The following is a 19,499-nucleotide window of genomic DNA, read 5'->3' as shown; positions in this document are numbered from 1 at the left end:
TATTCTTGGACGGAACAGTTGGTTGAATCCATCAACAGATTTTATGTCTGATGTATAACAAAGAAGGCTAATCAGTTTTTTAGGTCTATCAGCAATATTATTTTGACAGGATTCTGAGCGGAAGGAAGGGAACAAGATTTCATCTGAATAGCCTTAAGTGACAACACAAATCTTCGGTAGATTGGGTTCCCTGCATCATCGAGTCAAACATTGGAGAAGTGCACTTGAGGCCTGCTTACTTCCATGTTTAAAGGAGGCTTTATGAATTTTCTTTCATGTTACCTTATTCATTACTACTGTTGCTATCCAAAATAATTAAACTAGATGCATGGAGTACTCAAGTTGTCCAAGATTTGATTTAGATGGTTTCCCATTTTATAGCAAAACAAGGCTGGCCGGTGATGTTTACACATGGACACTCTCAGGAAGCTGTAAGTATGTAACTAATCTACTTTATCTAGGTTCGATTTTAACCATATGCACGTAAGTGCAAGTCTGTTATTTAGCGTTTAGAGCTAACCTATATAGAGAAAAGAATGTGCAGATTTCAGTTATGACCTATCAACCAGTCATTTACATTCTTTTGATAAGCTACAGTAGTGAGCTGTTAGATTGATGATGGATTCGTCACTTAATATTAGTTACTATATCAGTTTTCACCAAAATAGTAAATTTATACCTATGAGTCACATATTGATATTACAGGTGTATGCACTGACATAATTACTTATCCTGCTGCTGCTGGAAATATGACTTAGAATCATTATCTAAGTGTTCATATGATTTTAGCTAATGGCAGCATATGCAGAATAGCCTTTCTATACCCAAGCCCATGGCATCATAGTCACAATCTCTGACCAGGTTGTATTTGTAAGAAGGTTATTAATTATCATGTTCAGAAGGTTTTCTACCGTATGCCTAGAGACTAAAGGAATTATCAATTTTAGATTCAGGGGTGGAGCGAGACTTTTCCCTTTGTCTGAATCCTATGAACAAATATGAAAATGGCTATTTATATGATATTTAGTTTCTGTTAAATATCCATCCTCATTAGCTCCAAATTATATATTATGAAGGGTATATCCTTCTACTGTATTAGTATATTGATGTACATCTTTCTACAATTATCAATTATTTACCTGAACTGCTTTTCTTTCTAAAGTAACGTTCTGTAAACTGTGTCAACATTGACAGTTCTATAAACTGTGTTAACATTGTTAATATTGGAAGATCTATAAGCTTCTCAGTTAACTGAAAGAGATGAATGCCAGTTCAATATATATTGGTTAAAAAATGCAATAACATAAGAGTTGATATGAAGTAGAACAAAATTATTGTCGCCCTATAAAATATGCCTAACATTGAATTCCCATAAGCATCATTCACCATCAATAAGCTTAGGTTGCACTATATACCAGAATTTGTGAACGCCAAATTTTAGAACAACATATATCCATCCACGCGACATAAACTATGTAGCCCGTGCGAAAACTGCTAATAATGCAAGAGCAAGACAATTTAGGATGAGATATGCATCAAGAGGTGGCTTGCCTTGATTAGCAAAGTGTCCCTGGTCTTCCTCTTCAAATCCCCCGAAGTCACCTCCTCCTTCGTTTCCGGCGGCGTTCGAATCTATCGTCGCAAAAATAAAAGAAACACGCCACACCAAATCAACAAACCATTCCAGAATGTTTCACACAAATTTTTGATAAAATCACAGTCTGTAAAGGATTACAAATGCAAGCTACTGAAAGTGGTTTCACTATTTTATGATTTTTAAAACAAAAGATATGATTTTTACAATTCCAGAAATGACTTAGGAACCATTTAAATGGTCTAAATCTTTCTGTATGTCACAAACATGCATGCAGCATACCTACTGAAAGCTAATAAGATGTAGAGTACACATGCACAAGAATCACATGCAAATAATCTTTTAAATGACCCAGCTAATTAACTAAGCCAGGAACCAGAGCATACAAACAACAAGGCACACCAGTATCAGAGCATCACCAATAAACACCAAACATACCTCTGGATAGGTGATACTAAATGTGAACTAATCCCACTGGTTTGGTATTTTTCTGATTTGTAAAAGATTTTACAAAAATCAAATACGGAAAAGGTATATTGTTTCAGTAATAAAATTCTTAGAATTAAACTACAAATCTGAAAAATATTTCCTTCAGCACAAAATTACCCTATAGATATATCTACCGGCCGCACTTGGATTTGTTTTAAAATCATTAGTATTTTGCAAATTAAAAAACGTTTAGTGTCTCTCTGGACAAAACTTATTTTCTAAACCAACTTAAATCCAGGAAGCTCCTGCATGTGAGTCTAGTGCCAAAATAAAGCTACTTACATATACTTCACAACAAAATTAACCTCATGCAGAAAGGTTTTATAAATCTAACACAATAAATAAAGTACACAATCAGATACTTTTTAGGTTTTTATTTAACAGCACATATTTACAGCACCAAATCACATTCATGCAATTATCTATGGTAGAGATTTTGTTTCTGAGCACATAGAACTTTGAATCACCAAATTTGGGCACTAGACGAATTTACAAAATTTCAAAAGCTAACGCAGTAGTTACTGGAAGAATTAACAGCAGAAATAAAGGGAGAAGGGGAGGGGCCCGAATCTCTGGGCTCGCCAGATTCGGCCCATCTCCACCAAGACTGGGCGGGAGGGGTGGTTTTGAATGGCTGGGACGGGCCCTTGCCTCGTCAGCGCACGGGCCCGCGGAATCTGCATGCATGCGGAGGTTTTCTCCCTCCTCGCGACGTGGGACGCCGGCGGAAACGCTAGCAACTTCCGGCGGCCAGTGTGCTCACCTCCGGTCGCAGAAAACGGTGTGGGCGGGTGCGTTGGACGCGGCGGAGCTTGCTCTTCGGAATGAAGGTAGTGGCAACGAAAACAGCACGGATCGGAATGGCGGTCGACGGTGACGGCGAGATCGGATGTCCGGCTTGGCGGCGTCTGGCGGCGTTCCTGGACGAAAAGGAGGGCGCGTTAGAGAGAGGGGACATAGGGGATTCCAGAGAGCTAAGGCAGGGAGGGATTGGTGGTCTCCTGCGACGGCCACCTTCGCCGGAAGCTCACAGACGGCGAGCTCGAGCGCGATCTGCAGGAGGGGAGAGGAGCTTCTCTCCTCTTCGGAGGTGAACTGGTGGTGTAAGGGAAGTTGTGTGGAGAGGGGTTTGGAGCTGAGGTGGTCGAGCATGCTTTAAAAGGGCGACGCCGGTGCACGGTGCACCGGGTTCGTGGCGAGGGAGAAAGGGCGGGCGGCAGCGATGGATTGGCGGAGAGGGGCGGTGGGCTACGTGGCTGAGCGACGGCATCACGGTTTGGAGGTAAGTGGGTGTCGCCACTGCAGTCGGGAGGTAGAGACGTGACGGTGGCAAGATTGCCTGCCAGCTGTTCGACGGGGTGACGTGACACGGCGCCGGCGATGGAGTGCACAGGGTAAGCCAGGCCTTGTCGAGGGACGGTGCTCTGAGGTGGTGGCGTGTAGTGGCTAGGAGTGCTGACGGCGGGAGCGACCAGACCGTGATGGTGAGGTAGGGCAACGTGGTCGTGCCCATGCCTGCGTGCGTGGTCACCACCGTGGTGGGATGCGCACGGACGTGCATGGGTGGGTTTGGATACCAGCTGGGCTCGAGCTGGAGGTGCTAGGGAGGCGTGCGCAGGTGCAGGACGTCGTCAAGTGCCCTGGGATGGCAGGCTAGGGCAGACGAGCCCGTGACGGCGTGCACGGCAGCAGCAACGTGGGAGAAGGGTTGCAGGCCTGCCGTGTGCTTCCAAAGAGAGAGAGAGGTGACGGAAGAGGGGATGCAGGTGAGAGAAGGAGCAGCAGGGATGCAGTGAGAGGGAGGGTGGCAGAGTGCAGCCAAATCCTTTTTGGCTCGACGTGTATGGAGCATGACCATGAGTGGCATGCACTCAGACCAGCCCCGGCCACTCTCTCTTCTTTCTTTCTTTTTTTCTCTCACTTACCCGATGGGAACCAACATGAATTCACATGGGTGCAAGGCTATGGAGAGTGAGGGAATGGAGAGGGAAAAATAATGTTAAAAAGGAAAGGGAGAATAAGTGGGAGGGACAAGATTGATAGCACATGGTCTATGTGACCAAACTTGCTCAAAGGCACATTTTGGGATTTTTGTCACGACCAAAATGAAGTGATATAGGTCAAGAAAATGATGAAAATGGAATGAGGTAGTTGGCACAAGACTAGAGAAATTTTCTGAATATTATTTGAGGAAAAGGTGAAAAAGAAAGGGTGGAGGGAAATTTGAGAGAATTATGATCTTGGAAGATCATGACCATATGAAATGTGATTACTTACTTTAGGGTTTTTGGCATGGTCTATTTAAATAAAACTAGAATTAAGGAAAGGTCACATGAGGATAGGGTTTTAGGTTTTTAGGGTTAGTACCAAGGTGGAGATTCCCAAGAAATTATACACTCACTCTCAACAATTAATGGCAAGATTCAATCATGCATGCAAGATTTGAAAGACAAAAAAAAGTTTTTGTTGGCCCTAAATTTTGCATTCCAAAATTTTAAACCAAAGTGAAAAGTTGGGTTGTTACAATTTACCATACACTTTATCCTTAGTCCCCAATGGCAATACAGCTTCCCATACCAGATCACCAACGTGGAACTCCTTTGGTCTCACCTTCTTATTATATGCGCGAGCTACCTTGGCTTTGTTCTCTTTAATTTTCTCAAGCGACCAAAGTCCAAGTTCCGTTAGATCCTCAATGCTATCACTCATCAGGGCTGCATATTCTTCAGTTGTTAAGTCATTCTGAAACGTAACACGTCTCGACCCAGCCGTGATTTCCCAGGGCAACACGGCTTCTTTTCCATAGACCAGATGGTATGGCGAGGTTTTTATCGCTCCATGACATGACATACGATAAGCCCACAAAGCCTCTGCCAATACCTCGTGCCAACGTCTAGGGTGCTCGTCGACTTTCCTCTTAATTAGCTTGATGAGGCTCTGGTTGGACGCTTCAGCTTGCCCATTTGCTTGAGCATAGTATGGGGACGATCGGATCAACTTAATTCCCATGTCCTCGCAGAACTCTCTAAACTCGCGAGAAACGAAAACCGAACCTCCATCGGTCGTGATAGTCCAGGGAATCCCGAATCTGTGAATGACATGTTCTTTCACAAAATTGATAACATCGGCCGATGCTACTGACTTCATAGGGACGGCCTCCACCCATTTAGTAAAATAATCTGTGATGGACAAAATCCACACATGGCCTTTGCTCGATGGAGGATTGATTTTGCCGATCATATCCATGCCCCAACCTCGAAATGGCCAAGGCTTGATGATGGGGTTCATTGCTGATGCAGGTGCCATCTGAATTTTCCCAAACTTCTGACATGCTTGACACCCTTTATAGTAATTAAAACAGTCCTCAAGCATGGTGGGCCAATAAAACCCCGATCGCCTGATCAACCATTTCATCTTATGAGCCGATTGATGAGTTCCACAGGCGCCTTCGTGTACCTCGTGTAAGAGCCAACTCGACTCGGCTGGTCCCAGACATCTGAGAAGTAACCCTTCCAAGGTCCTGTAGAACATGTCATCTCCAATAAGGACATACTTCATGGCCTTGTACCTTATCCGTTTAGGTGCCCCCCGAGCCGAATCTTTCAAGTAATTGAAGATATCGGCTCTCCGATCATCCGGTTCCATGAATCGTGCACTGGACATCGGCTCCACCTGCTACGTCCTTGTAGCCTGACGCCATCTGTGCGAGATCGTTCGCCTCGGTATTCTGCAACCTCGGGATCAAGTTGAAGTTTATGTACCTAAATTGTGCCATCGGCTCACGGCATTGCATCCATAATGGGAAAAGCGACTCGCTCTCACATTTGTATTCTTCCGTGAGCTGGGAAATCACCAACTTTGAGTCTCCAAAAAGTTCCACTGCTTCTGCTCCGGCTTCAATGAGCAACTCCATTCCCTTGCTTATTGCTTCATACTCAGCGACATTATTGGTGCAAGGGGTAGATAGCCTGATGGAGAAGGAATAGGTTGCCCCCCGGGGCGACACGAGTAGAATGCCGATGCCGCAACCATCATCACAAGCCGATCCATCGAAAAACATGGCCCATGCACGTACAGACAGTGCTGCTATATCAGTGTTGGTTCGTTCAGCAATAAGATCGGCCAACGCCTGTCCCTTGACTGCTTTCGCAGGTTGATACCGGAGATCAAATTCCGATAACGCAAACATCCACTTACCGAGTCGGCCTTTCAACACAGGAGCCGACAGTATGTGTTTGATGACATCTGATTTGCATATGATGACAATTTCCGCGGTCAGCAAGATGTGACGAAGCTTGGTGCAGGTAAAAAATAGGCCGAGGCACAACTTCTCGATCTCAGGGTACCTAGTCTCTGCATCCAACATCCTTCTGCTGAGGTAGAAAGCGACTCTCTCCAGACCATCATAGACTTGCACCACCACTGAGGCGATGGAAGTGTCGCCATCGACGAGTAAATATAGAATGGTCTGTCTTGCTGGGGCGGAACCAACACGGGTGGCTTCGTTAGATATTTTTTAATCTCGTCAAACGCTCGCTATTGCTCTGCCCCCCCAGCGAAACTCCTCATCAGGTTTAATTTTTACCAATCCCATGAACGGCTCGATTCGTCCTGACAGGTTAGAGATGAACCTTCTGACGAAGTTGATTTTGCCGATGAGACACTGGAGTTCCTTCTTCGTGGTAGGTGGTTTCATTGTTTGTATTGCCTCCTCACTAGTAGGAAAAGGCTCATCAGTGGCGCACCAAAAATCGATTCTGTGGCGCATGGGCGGTGCGCCACAGAATTCTCGCCACAAAAATAAGGTTTCTGTGGCGCACCGGCCCATGCGCCACAGAAAGTCTTATTTCTGTGGCGCACCGGCGGTGGTGCGCCACAGAAACTTATTTCTGTGGCGCACCAGCGGTGGTGCGCCACAGAATTTTTTTTTGAAATTCAAAAAAAAATGGCGGCCAGATCTAGATCTAGATCTAGATCTGGGGCCGCCGAAATTTTTTAATTTTTTTTAATTTCGCTGGAAGGTAGCCGGAGGTGGGTGGGTGAAGGAGAAGGACGGCCAGAGGAGGAGGTGGTGGTGGTGGTGGTGGTGGTGGTGGTGGTGGTGGTGGTGGTGGTGGTGGTGGTGGTGGAGGAGGTGGTGGTGGTGGTGATGGAGGTGGTGATGGAGGTGGTGGTGGTGGAGGAAGAAGAGGTGATGGAGGAAGAGGAGGAGGTGGCCGCCGGAGTAGGTCGCCGGAGTAGTAGGAGGGGGAGGAGGAGGAGGAGGAGGAGGAGAAGGTCGTCGTCGCCGGAGTAGGAGGAGGCCGGCCGGAGGAGGAGGAGGTCGCCGGAGTAGGAGGCCGGCCCCGGAGGAGGGTGTCACCGGAGTAGGAGGCCGGCCCCGGAGGAGGTGGTGGTGGTGGTGGAGGAGGAGGAGGAGGCCGGCCGGAGGAGAAGGTGGTGGTGGTGGTGGTGGTGGTGGTGGAGGAGGAGGAGGAGGAGGCCGGCCGGAGGAGGAGGTGGTGGTGGTGGTGGTGGTGGAGGAGGAGGAGGAGGAGGAGGAGGAGGAGGAGGAGGAGGAGGAGGAGAAGTGAAGGAGAAGTTTGCATAAGAGGAGAAGTGAGGAGAAGTGGAGGAGGAGTGAAGGAGAAGTGGAGGAGAAGTGGTGGAGGGCGGCAGGATGGGCACTAGGTGCGCCACAGAATTTTTTGGACGTTAATTCCGTGGCGCATGGGCACTAGGTGCGCCACAGAATTTTTTTTCTTTTTTTTGTATTTTGCAGCAAAAAAACTTTAACTGGCCGTAACTTTTTACTCTTTTCGAATTTGGAGATTCTAAAAATTGTCCAACCGGGCATGCCATCGCAGGGATTCGGATGTAGAATTTTCGTGGGATCATTTTGATATATTATGCGTTTTTTTTCGAGTTCGTATGCAACCAGAAATCCAGTTTGATGATTTTCCCACGCAATTTTGCAAAAAAAGTCAAAATTCATGTTTGTTAAATTTTAGTGGTGCTAGATGATATAATACATGGGACTCTCGAAGGATTTTATTTTTTGAAATTTCTATCTATTTCTTTTATTTTTTTTAGAGGTAAAAAGGCGATCCACGGTGGGGGGTGGAGTTGCGTGGGGAGCCAAAAGAACTTCGTGGCGCATGGATCTCATGTGCGCCACGTAAATGTGTAGTTTCGTGGCGCACCATCCCTCGTGCACCACGAAAGTCTTAATTCGGTGGCGCACGAGGAATTTGCGCCATCGACATGTCTTATTTCGTGGCGCACGTGGTCCCGTGCGCCACGTAAATAGTGAAACCAATGATTGGGGCTGACCCCACCTTATTTCGTGGCGCATGGATTGTTGGTGCGCCACAAAATTAAGCTATTTCTGTGGCGCACCGTGTCTGGTGCGCCACAAAACAAATTTCTGTGGCGCACTCAAAACGGTGCGCCACAGAAATAAGGATCGCCTATAAGGGTTTTCCTACTAGTGCCTGACTTTTCAGGCCGATCTCAATCCCGCGTTCATGAACCAAGAAGCCCAAGAATTGACCGGCCGTCACACCAAAAGCACACTTCTTTGGATTCATTCTTAGTCCGAATTTTCTAGTTCGGTCCGAGATGCGTCGCAAATCCTCCAAGTGTCCTTCCACCGAGACAGACTTGACCACCACGTCATCAATGTAAATCTCCACCAACTTGCCGATCAGATCATGAAAGATGTAATTCATGGCTCGTTGGTACGTTGCGCCGGCATTTTTAGTCCAAATGTCATGACTACATACTCAAACAAGCCCACTCGAACCTCGGTACTCGAATGCGAGTCTTGTGTATATCTTCCGAAGCCATAAAAATTTGGTTGTAACCGGCATTTCCATCCATGAAACTTAAAACCTTATGACCAGAAGCTGCATTGATCAATGTCTCTGCTACCGGCATCGGATACTCATCCTTTGGAGTGGCTCTTTTGAGATCCCGAAAATCTATGGCGACGCGCCATCGGCCGTCCTTTTTCTCTACAGGTACGATACAGCATACCTGCACGGCCTGATGAACCCGGCGCTCAACATTTTCTCGATCTCTTTCTTGACTTCTTCTAAAATTTCGGCCTTCATCTGTCGTGCCCGCTGCTGGAACGGCCGAAATCCTTTCTTAAGAGGGAGCCGATGCTCAATGATGCTCCTGTCTAACCCGGGCATCTCCGTGTAATCCCGTGCAAAACAATCTGGGTATTCTTTTAACAAAGCTATCATCAGGCTCCTCAGATGCGGATCTAACTTTTTGCTGATAAATCTTGGTCGTGGCTTATCCCCAGGACCAATGTCAATCTCTTCTAGCTCATCAGCCGATGTAAACCCATATCCTAGCTTCCCGTCACCTGCTAGAACAATGCTGAACACAGGCAAAACGTATGGCGAGGATAATTTGGGCCGATTGCTGGAATCGGCCCCCATTTTGATTGCATTGCTCAATGAAGGTTTACAACTTATTTGTACTCCACTATGGGAGGGAGTCTCACGTGACATGTTTGAGGTGAGATCATTGCTTTTTATTTTTTGGGGCCGATCGCAGGGATCGGCCTTGCCACGTACGTCCAGTGACTTTGTTGTTGCTACTCTGTCAGGCCGGTGGATAAGACCAGCCTCACCCCGTTTTTTGTAGCTTCGATACGCTCACAACCGTCCAAACTGATCCCAGAGAGCGGCCCTTGGTCTTCCGCGTCCCAGATGTTCATGCCAGCTATTGAGATCTCGATCGAGTCATCTGCATGGACGACCTCCACTTCATCTCCATCCCACTGTATCAGGCATTGGTGCATTGTGGATGGAATGCAGCAGTTGGCGTGAATCCAATCTCTCCCTAGCAGGACAGCGTAGGTGCTTTTGCTGTTGACGATGAAGAATGATGTAGGGATGGTTTTTCGGCCTACGGTTAGATCCACGTTCAGAACACCTTGCGTTTCTGACGCTTGGCCGTTGAAGTCGCTTAGTGTGACGTTGATTTTGATCAGATCTGCGTTAGAGTGTCCCAAACGCCGTAGCATGGAGTATGGCATTATGTTGACCGCCGCTCCCGTGTCAACCAGCATCTTGCCGACAGGCTGCCCATTGATATACCCTTTTAGGTACAGGGCTTTCAAATGTTTGTAGCTCTTCTCTCGTGGCTTTTCAAAGATAACTGGCCGTGGGCCGCAGTCAAACTGCGCTATCGGCACTTCTTCGGTTCTTGGGGCACAAAACTCCGAGGGAAGTATGAACACCATATTTGTGCCAGCCGATGTACTCGCATCGGCTTTTACTTGTTTGGGGCGCCATTCTTTCTTCTGTGGACGACTCTCCTCGTCCAAAGTTTGCTGAATTTTCACGGCCAGATCGGGCCACGCTTTCCTCAACGTGTGCAGGTATTGCGCCTCGGCTTGCTCCAAGCTACGTAGCCGCTGAACCCTACGCTTTTGGGAGTGACTGAGTCCATCAGGGCACCAACTTGGCCGGTGGTATCTATCCTCTTCTTCATCTTCTGACTCCTCAAAATCTTCCTCTTGAGATGGCTCAGCTCGTCTGTTCTGAGGTGGGAGAGGCCCTAGACGCTTGAAAACTGAAACCTCACCTGCGTCCTTCCTCCGCTGTCTACACTCCGGGGAGTTGTCGATCGTAGGCAATCTGCTCATTCCTGAATCCCAGCAATGCTTAAAGAAAGGACAGTCCCAGTGTCTATCCATATCTTCCTGCTCCCTAGACTTCCCCTTAGAGCGGTGCTCATATCCTTCATCGTCTCTATCATACCGACGATATCTTCCATTGTCTACGTCAGACCGACGATATCTTTCGTCATCTCTGTCGTACCGCCGACGTCGGTCGTACTGACACTCATACTTGTTAAGGAGATGCGCGGAGAGCGGACGTTGGTACTGCACGTTCATCAGCTGTTCCTCGGTGAGGTACCGTCTGTCATCATATCGGGGCCGGTCGCGTGGACCGGCCTCCTCCTTTTCCTTGCCACGGGAGTGACTACTTTCTTCTTTATCCTTGCCATGGTGGTATACAGGCCCTGCCATGTTAACATCGAACGAGAAATCTAGCAGACGCCTCGCGGAGTGATTGAGTTCCACCATGTTGACGCCAGGAAACGGATGTGTGTCCACTTTCATGGCAAACTGCCCAAAGATCAATCGGCCTTGTTCTATCGCCGTTTGGATCTGCCAACGCAACTCTTTGCAGTCATTGGTGATATGGGTGAACGAGTGATGCCACTTGCGATACGGTCTCCCGTTCATTTCTTGCGCCGTAGGGATTTTATGGCCTTCGGGTAACTTCAGTTGTTTTTCCTTAAGCAGTAAATCAAATATCTGCTCAGCTTTGCTCACATCGAAGTCAAACCCTTTTGCAGGCCCTTGTGGTTTCACCCATTTGCAGGACACGGGAGCTGCCCCCCGAGCCCATTCAGCCACGGCTACTTCCAGGTCTTCTGCAGAATCCTCAGCTTGTTCTGTCTCGACCAGGCCTACCGGACGCTTAAACTTGTCTTGGTACAATTCAGGGTGGCGCTGCTCATACAATGTTAATTTCTTGACCATGTGCGCCAGTGAACTGTACTCTACTTGGAAAGCCAGATCCTTGATCGGTGTTGCGAGGCCCAAGGCTGCCAGATCGACTGCTTCTTTTTCAGTTAAACGAACCGAATAACATCGGTTCCTGACAGTCCTGAAACCAGAAATCTATTCCGACACCGTTTCTCCCCGCTTCTGCTGCACCTGCGTTAGATCGGCAATGCCAGCCTCGGTAGCTTCTGAGTGATATTGAACATGAAACTGTTCTTCCAGTTGCTTCCACGTCCGGACCGAGTTTGGTGGCAACGAGGTGTACCACCCAAAGGCTGATCCCGTGAGAGATTGTGCAAAAAACCTTACACGTAACGGGTCTGATGCTGAAATCATGCCCAACTGTGCCAAATATCGGCTCACATGCTCAATTGAGCTAGACCCTTCTGATCCATTGAATTTTGAGAATTCAGAGAGCCGATACTTGGGTGGCAGCGGGATCAAATCATACTCGTCGCGGTACGGCTTGGAATAGCGGATTGTTTTCCTCTTCGGCAGGATGCCGAACTGGTCTCTCAAGATTGTACTGATTTGTTCCATGGTATGAGCTGCAGGGACCGAGCTTTCATGACTCGTTCCGGTGGCATATTTAGCTAGCCACGCCCGTTTATCGGCGTCCGCTCCAGAAATCCCTCCTGCTGCAATCTGGTTCGTGCGCGCCAAGGTATTGCAGTCCGGCACGTATGTGCACACGTATCCATGTGGGATTTCTTTAGGTGGCTCATACAGGAATTGGCAATAACCAGGATCGCCTCCAACCTTGTAGACGACGTAGGCCGGTGAACCCTGCGGCTCTGGAGCTGCAAGCGCGAATGGCAGCGGCGGTCTGGTCTGGAACGGTATTTCTCCCTGGAGAGTCCCTAGGGTAGGTCCTGTCGGAGAGTACTGATGCTTCATGATTTCCTGAACCACGCGAACCGCAACGCGCTCAAAAGCGTTCACTAGGCTCTCAGAATGATGGTGTAGAGAATGAGCCACCATGTAATTAACTTCTTGGCGCAGAGCTCTGGTGCGTTCCTCTGAAGGGGTAGACAGGTCTACTTCATCAAGAACGCCTTCGGGTGAGAACCCTTTCCACCTAATGCCATGTGAACTGGTCTTCGTGAAAGAGCCGATGAGATCGGCTTCTAAGACGGCTTTAATCTCATCGTACTTCTTCTTGTGCTCCTCATGCAGATCTGCGTACGTGACTGGTTCGTCCGCCATCTCAGCTGCAGATTTTGACATGGTTGCTGTAGAAGGTCCCACCGGGCGTGCCAGAATGTGCTGCCTGCCAAAACCCACCGGCGAGCACCGACGGGCAACACGGAGAGCCGGGATGCTCCCAGGACTTCTGGAGGGCCCTGGTCCCTCGGGCGACGGCCCGCAATGCTCCGGCACACGTCCTGGCTAATGCAAGGGCGTGCCACCTGACCTATACCTGGTCAGGAAGGTGATGGATTGCTTCGATTAGTTTCCTGCATGGCAGACACGTAAACATTAAATACGAGCCCGATCGGCTCTTAGGTTACCCTGTGAATCGGCTCAAAGAGCCGATTACCCCATGGTTCACGTTGGATTTACGATAACATGGGGATCCTGCTTTATTAATATCAAGTTAAACCAATCTACGATAGTTTAGGGTTTTCACCGCATAACCGGAACATCCTACACGTAGTTGAGCCTAGCAGATACGGAAGATGATGGAAAACTAGTCCTAAAAGAGGCCTAAAAACCAACACGAAGTCGATTCCCGGAACAATCCCTCTAGGATTAGTAAACCATACCTTACGCACTACCGGATCGTTCAACCCGTTTGCAAGGCCTAACCATGCGGATATCAAACTAATCCTTGGAGAATAAGGAACAACTATAACAGATCAGATCTACTAAATAAAGAACAAGCAAGATGCTGCCCTTACACCCAAGATAGGTGCAAAGGCAGCTAGATATTGAGGGGCAGCGCAGCTAAGCAAGCATATCATGAAAGTATCAACGTCAGCCCCAAAACATCCACGATAAGGGTGTTACTCGCCATCAAAAAGGCTTCAGTACGAGCAACACCAAGAACGAATAAACTGATACTGCCTAGATCGCAAGATGCGATCTAGGCAGCATGTTGCTTACCCGGAAGAAACCCTCGAAACAAGGGGTGGCGATGCGCCTAGATTGGTTTGTTGTGAACGTGATCGTCCTTCTCAATAACCCTAGGTACATATTTATAGTCCGTGGACTTTCTAATTTGGGAATAAACCTAACCATGTACGAGCTAAACTCTATCTCTTAATTCTAACAAAATCTACCATAATGTACAAATACAAGGGCAATCAAGCCCAAACTCTCGCACAAGGCCGATTCAGAGACACTTTATATGCATGTCCTCTAAGCCCATCTCAATCACGGCCCATCTCCTGCTCTGGCTAAATTCTGGTGATAACAATGACATAAGAAGAATATATGCTTTTGTTTTTCCTTTTTCTGAGTTTTTTTATTTTATGCCGATTTGAATCTCTTGGTCAGATCCTAAGTTTGACAAAGATTTAAACAAGTTTAAAATATGAAAATGAAAAGGCGAGCATGGATCCTTCTTAGTCACTCTAACATGAAGCTTTTGGGAGCTTTTTGAAATTTCCATGTTTGAAACCCAAAACCACCTCTCTTCATGCTTGACTTCATAAGACAGAGTTTAGGGGTTAGGGGGTAGATACATGATTTGCATAGTTTGAATATGTCTAGACCTTGTTTCTCAACTTTAATGCTTACTATATGACATAAGAAGACTATATGCTTTTGTTTTTCCTTTTTCTGAGTTTTTTTTTGAATTTTATGCCGATTTGAATCTCTTGGTCAGATCCTAGGTTTGACAAAGATTTAAACAAGTTTAAAATATGAAAATGAAAAGGTAAGCATGGATCCTCTTAGTCACTCCAAAATGTACCAATTGATAGGTGTGTTAACTTTGCTTCACGGAAAAAATAATGTCATGTAAATGAGTTAACTTGGATTTCCTACCCTTGAATCCATAGGAAACTTTGTCTAATGCACTGTAATAATCAACCGAGTTTTTACACCAACAGGTCTGTCACTTACGTGTGGTGCCCATGTGTGAGGCCCACACTTCAGTGAGCACAAGTCACGTGCAATAGGTACGCAAACTCCCAACCATCTACTTTGTCAAGAGAAGACGCATCAGGATGCGTATTGGAAGTCTCTGAGTCCTTCAGGATCCTTCGATTGTCCATCTCACAAAAAAACAAATCTCTCTCATTCTCGGCCTCGCTCGACTCGCTCGCTCGCACCTCCTGCTCACTGACAAAACCTGCACAACAGTCAACACCATCACCCGAAAAAGGGAAGACACCATAATTCTCTCCCTTCTTCTCTCCTTCCGAGTGATCCCTCTTCCTCCGAGTTTCACTTGACGGGCAAACACACATGTGCTGCATAGTAATAATAAAAGGTAGAAAAATCGACCTACAAATCTATAATTAAATAGGTTAAACTAGGGTTTTGCCCAGTACTACAGATCAAGGTTCAAAAAAATCCAACTACAGGGTTGAAACAACCCCATTTCTAATCCAAGAATTTTTTCGACCTCATCCAATGGCCTCAAACTATAGGGTTAGCATCTAGTGCAGTATGTGTGAACATGTATGCACTATGTGTGCTATAACTTGTATGTCTTTCAAATTTGAACCAAATTTGAATAAGTTTGAAATATTTGAAATGGGGCTTTTGGCTTAAACGTTTGAAACCCAAAATGACTTCTCTTCATGCTAGAATTCATAAGACCGAATTTAGGGTTAGGGGGTAGATACATGATTTGTCTGGTTTGAATATGTCTAAACCTTGTTTATCAACTTTAATGCTTAATATATGACATAAGAAGACTATGTGCTTTTGTTTTTCATTTTTCTGATTTTTTTTTAATTTTATGCCCATTTGAATCTTGGTCAAATCCTAGGTTTGACAATGATTTAAACAAGTTGAAAATATGAAAATTAAAAGGTAAGCATGGATCCTTCTTAGTCACTCTAAAATGAAGCTTTTGATAGGTTTTTGAAATTTCCATGTTTGAAACCCAAAACCACTTCTCTTCATGCTTGACTACGTAAGACAGAGTTCAGGGTTAGGGGTAGATACATGATTTTTCTTGTTTGAATATGTCTAGACCTTGTTTATCAACTTTAATGCTTACTATATGACATAAGAAAACTATATGCTTTTGTTTTTCCTTTTTCTGAGTTTTTTTTTTTGAATTTTATGCCCATTTGAATCTCTTGGTCAAATCCTAGGTTTGACAAAGATTTAAACAAGTTTAAAATATGAAAATGAAAAGGTAAGTATGGATCCTTCTTAGTCACTCTAAAATGAAGCTTTTGGGAGGTTTTTGAAATTTCCATGTTTGAAACCCAAAACCACTTCTCTTCATGCTTGACTTCATAAGACATAGTTATTTAGGGGTTAGGGGGTGTAGATACATGATTTTCATGGATTGAATATGTCTAGACCTTGTTTATCAACTTTAATGCTTACTATATATATGACATACAAAGACTATGTGCTTTTGTTTTACATTTTTCTGATTTTTTTTTATTTTGTGCCCATTTGTATCTTGTTTAAATCCTAGGTTTGACAATGATTTAAACAAGTTTAAAAATATGAAAATACAAAGGTAAGCATGGAGTCACTCTAAAATGAGGCTTTTGGGAGGTTTTTGAAATTTCCTTGTTTGAAACCCAAAACCACTTCTCTTCATGCTTGACTTCATAAGATAGAGTTTAGGGGTTAGAGGTATAGATACATGATTTGTCGGGTTTGAATATGTCTAGACCTTGTTTAACAACTTGAATGCTTACTATATGACATAAGAAGACTATGTACTTTGGTTTTTCATTTTTCTGATTTTTTTTTTATTTTCTGCCCATTTGAATCTTGGTCAAATCCTAGGTTTGACCAAGATTTAAACAAGTTTAAAACATGCAAATAAAATGGTAAGCATGGATCCTTCTTAGTCTCCCTAAAATGAAGCTTCTGGGGGTTTTGAAATTTCCATGTTTGAATCCCAAAACCACTTCTCTTCATGCTTGACTTCATAAGACAGAGTTTAGGGTTAATTAGGGGTAGATATATACATGATTTTTCTGGTTTGAATATGTCTAGACCTTGTTTATCAACTTTAATGCTTACTATATGACATAAGAAGACTATGTGCTTTGGTTTTTCATTTTTCTATTTTTTTTATTTTATGCCCATTTGAATCTTGGTCAAATCCTAGATTTGACCAGGATTTAAACAAGTTTAAAATATGAAAATGAAAAGGTAAGGCTGGATCCTTCTTAGTAACTCCAAAATGACTTCTCTTCATGCTAGAGTTCATAAGATCGACAAGGGGTAGATACATGATTTGTCTGGTTTGGATATAGCTAGACCTTGTTTATCAACTTGAATGCTTATGATATGACACAAGAAGACTATCTGCTTTTGTTTTTTTTCTGATTTTTTTAATTTTGTGCCCATTTGTATCTTGGTCAAATCCTAGGTTTGACAATGATTTAAACAAGTTTAAAATATGAAAACAAAACGATAAGCATGGATCCTTCTTAGTCACTCTAAAATGAGGCTTTTGGTAGGTTGTTTTTGAAATTTCCATGTTTGAAACCCAGAACGACTTCTCTTCATGCTAGACTTCATAAGATCGACAAGCAGGGGTAGATACATGATTTGTCTGGTTTGGATATATCTATGCCTTGTTTATCAACTTGAATGCTTACGATATGACATAAGAAGACTATGTCCTTTTGTTTTTCATTTTTCTGAATTTTTTTAATTTTGTGCCCATTTGTATCTTGGTCAAATCCTAGGTTTGACAATGATTTAAACAAGTTTAAAATATGGAAATGCAAAGGTAAGCATGGATCCTTCTTAGTCACTCTAAAATGTGGCTTTTGGGAGGTTTTTGAAATTTCCGGCCATGTTTGAAACCCGAAACCACTTCTCTTCATGCTTGACTTCATAAGACAGAGTTTAGGGGTTAGGGGTTTATAGATACATGATTTGTCTGGTTTGAATATGCCTAGACCTTGTTTAACAAATTGAATGCTTACTATATGACATAAGAAGACTATGTACTTTGGTTTTTCATTTTCTGATTTTTTTTTATTTTTTGCCCATTTGAATCTTGGTCAAATCCTAGGTTTGACCAAGATTTAAACAAGTTTAAAACATGAAAAAAATGGTAAGCATGGATCCTTCTTAGTCACCCTAAAATGAAGGTTTTGGGGGTTTTTGAAATTTCCATGTTTGAAACCCAAAACCACTTCTCTTCATGCTTGACTTCATAAGACAGAGTTTAGGGTTAGGGTTGAGGTAAAACTGAGTATATTGCACTAGCCAGTATTAGTACTCAAGGGGAAAACTGAGCACACAAAAAATGCTAAATTTCCAGGGTTAGACTCGAGTACGCGTGTTGCGGTGCAGAAGTGGAAGACGTGCAAGTGTTGACGCGTAGACGCGGGTCGCGGTGCAGAAGTCAAAGACGTGCAATCGTGGACGCGTGTCGCGTTGCAGAATCCCAAGACATGCAGACAATCAATGGTGGACCTGTAGGTCGCGGGTTGCATTAACCACCCCTCGCCTTTATAGACGCCTCCTTGCACTCTCTCTGTCACTCTCACTAGCTCATGCAACGCCTCCTCTCACGTCCCATCATCTTCTCCAAAGCAAAAAACCCTCTCCCTCTCTGCCGGCGAGATGTGCAAGGAGAATGTGAATCGCATCGTCCATGACGCCGTCGGCTCCAAGCGCGACGCCTCCCTCTTCGACGTCGTCCCCTCAACGGCCGTCGCCGCCGCCGGTGGCGGTCGGATCCCGCCGGGATGGGACCCCTATGAGGAGGTACCGTACATCTCGCCTCCGAACCCCTACGACACCTGCATGGACGACCCATGGAACGAGGTAACTATGGTTTGCTCCCTTTTTTGTTCCCCATTCCTCTTTAAACCCTATTTTTGCTGGTTCCCTATAACTATTAGTGCCGATCTCTAGATGGATGAGTATTGGGTTAATATTTGCGCCGATTTTATTCCATTTTGCTTTGATCCCTTCTTGATTTCGTTTAAGATTTGGAGTTCGGCCGTTCGGTTAATTTATGCAAGTAATAATGAGATCTCAATCAGTTAATTTATGCAAGTAATCATGGGATCTCAATCAGTTATTTTATGCACGAATCAAAAGATATCAACCGTTTAATTTTGCAAATAATCTGGAATCTGTTCAAATTCAGATCTGGAATCTGTTTCTTTGCCTATGATGAATCGTTGGGCACAAATTTTTACAGAGTGGGTTCAGCGAACCATTGCTGTGTACAAGTCTGTTGTGCATGAGCTTTGGTTCGCTAACACCATCTCTGTAGACATATAATCGTCTCCACTCTAACTGAGGTTGGCTCTGTTTTTCCTTACTTTGTTATCATGCACGTTAGACATCGTTGCACACTACAAGAAAAGTTGCCATTGCCGACGAAGTTGAAGTCGCGCCGTGGTTGCTGGTGTACCATGGCCGACGATTTTGGTCCCTCCGTGGTGCATGTCAAAACTTTTTTTTTCTCGTTTTTGAGGCCACCTAGCCCGACGAAAGCGACCAAAACGTCGCGTATGGTGGCCCGGGACGTGGTGCATCGCGAATTCTCGGGTTCGCCGGCCGAGTCAACGCAAATCCGCACCGCCGAGGGATGTAGGGCCCGGATGGCAGCCTCTATGGCATTGTTTTTTTCTCGATCGCGCCATCTCGTTCAACGTTCTCCGATCGAGCCGTTTACGATGCAGGATCATGGGTCCCGCATGTCATCCTCTATGAACC

Source organism: Lolium rigidum, chromosome 2 (assembly GCF_022539505.1).
Source record: "Lolium rigidum isolate FL_2022 chromosome 2, APGP_CSIRO_Lrig_0.1, whole genome shotgun sequence".
Lineage (NCBI taxonomy): Eukaryota > Viridiplantae > Streptophyta > Magnoliopsida > Poales > Poaceae > Lolium > Lolium rigidum.
This window is presented reverse-complemented; position numbering follows the sequence as displayed.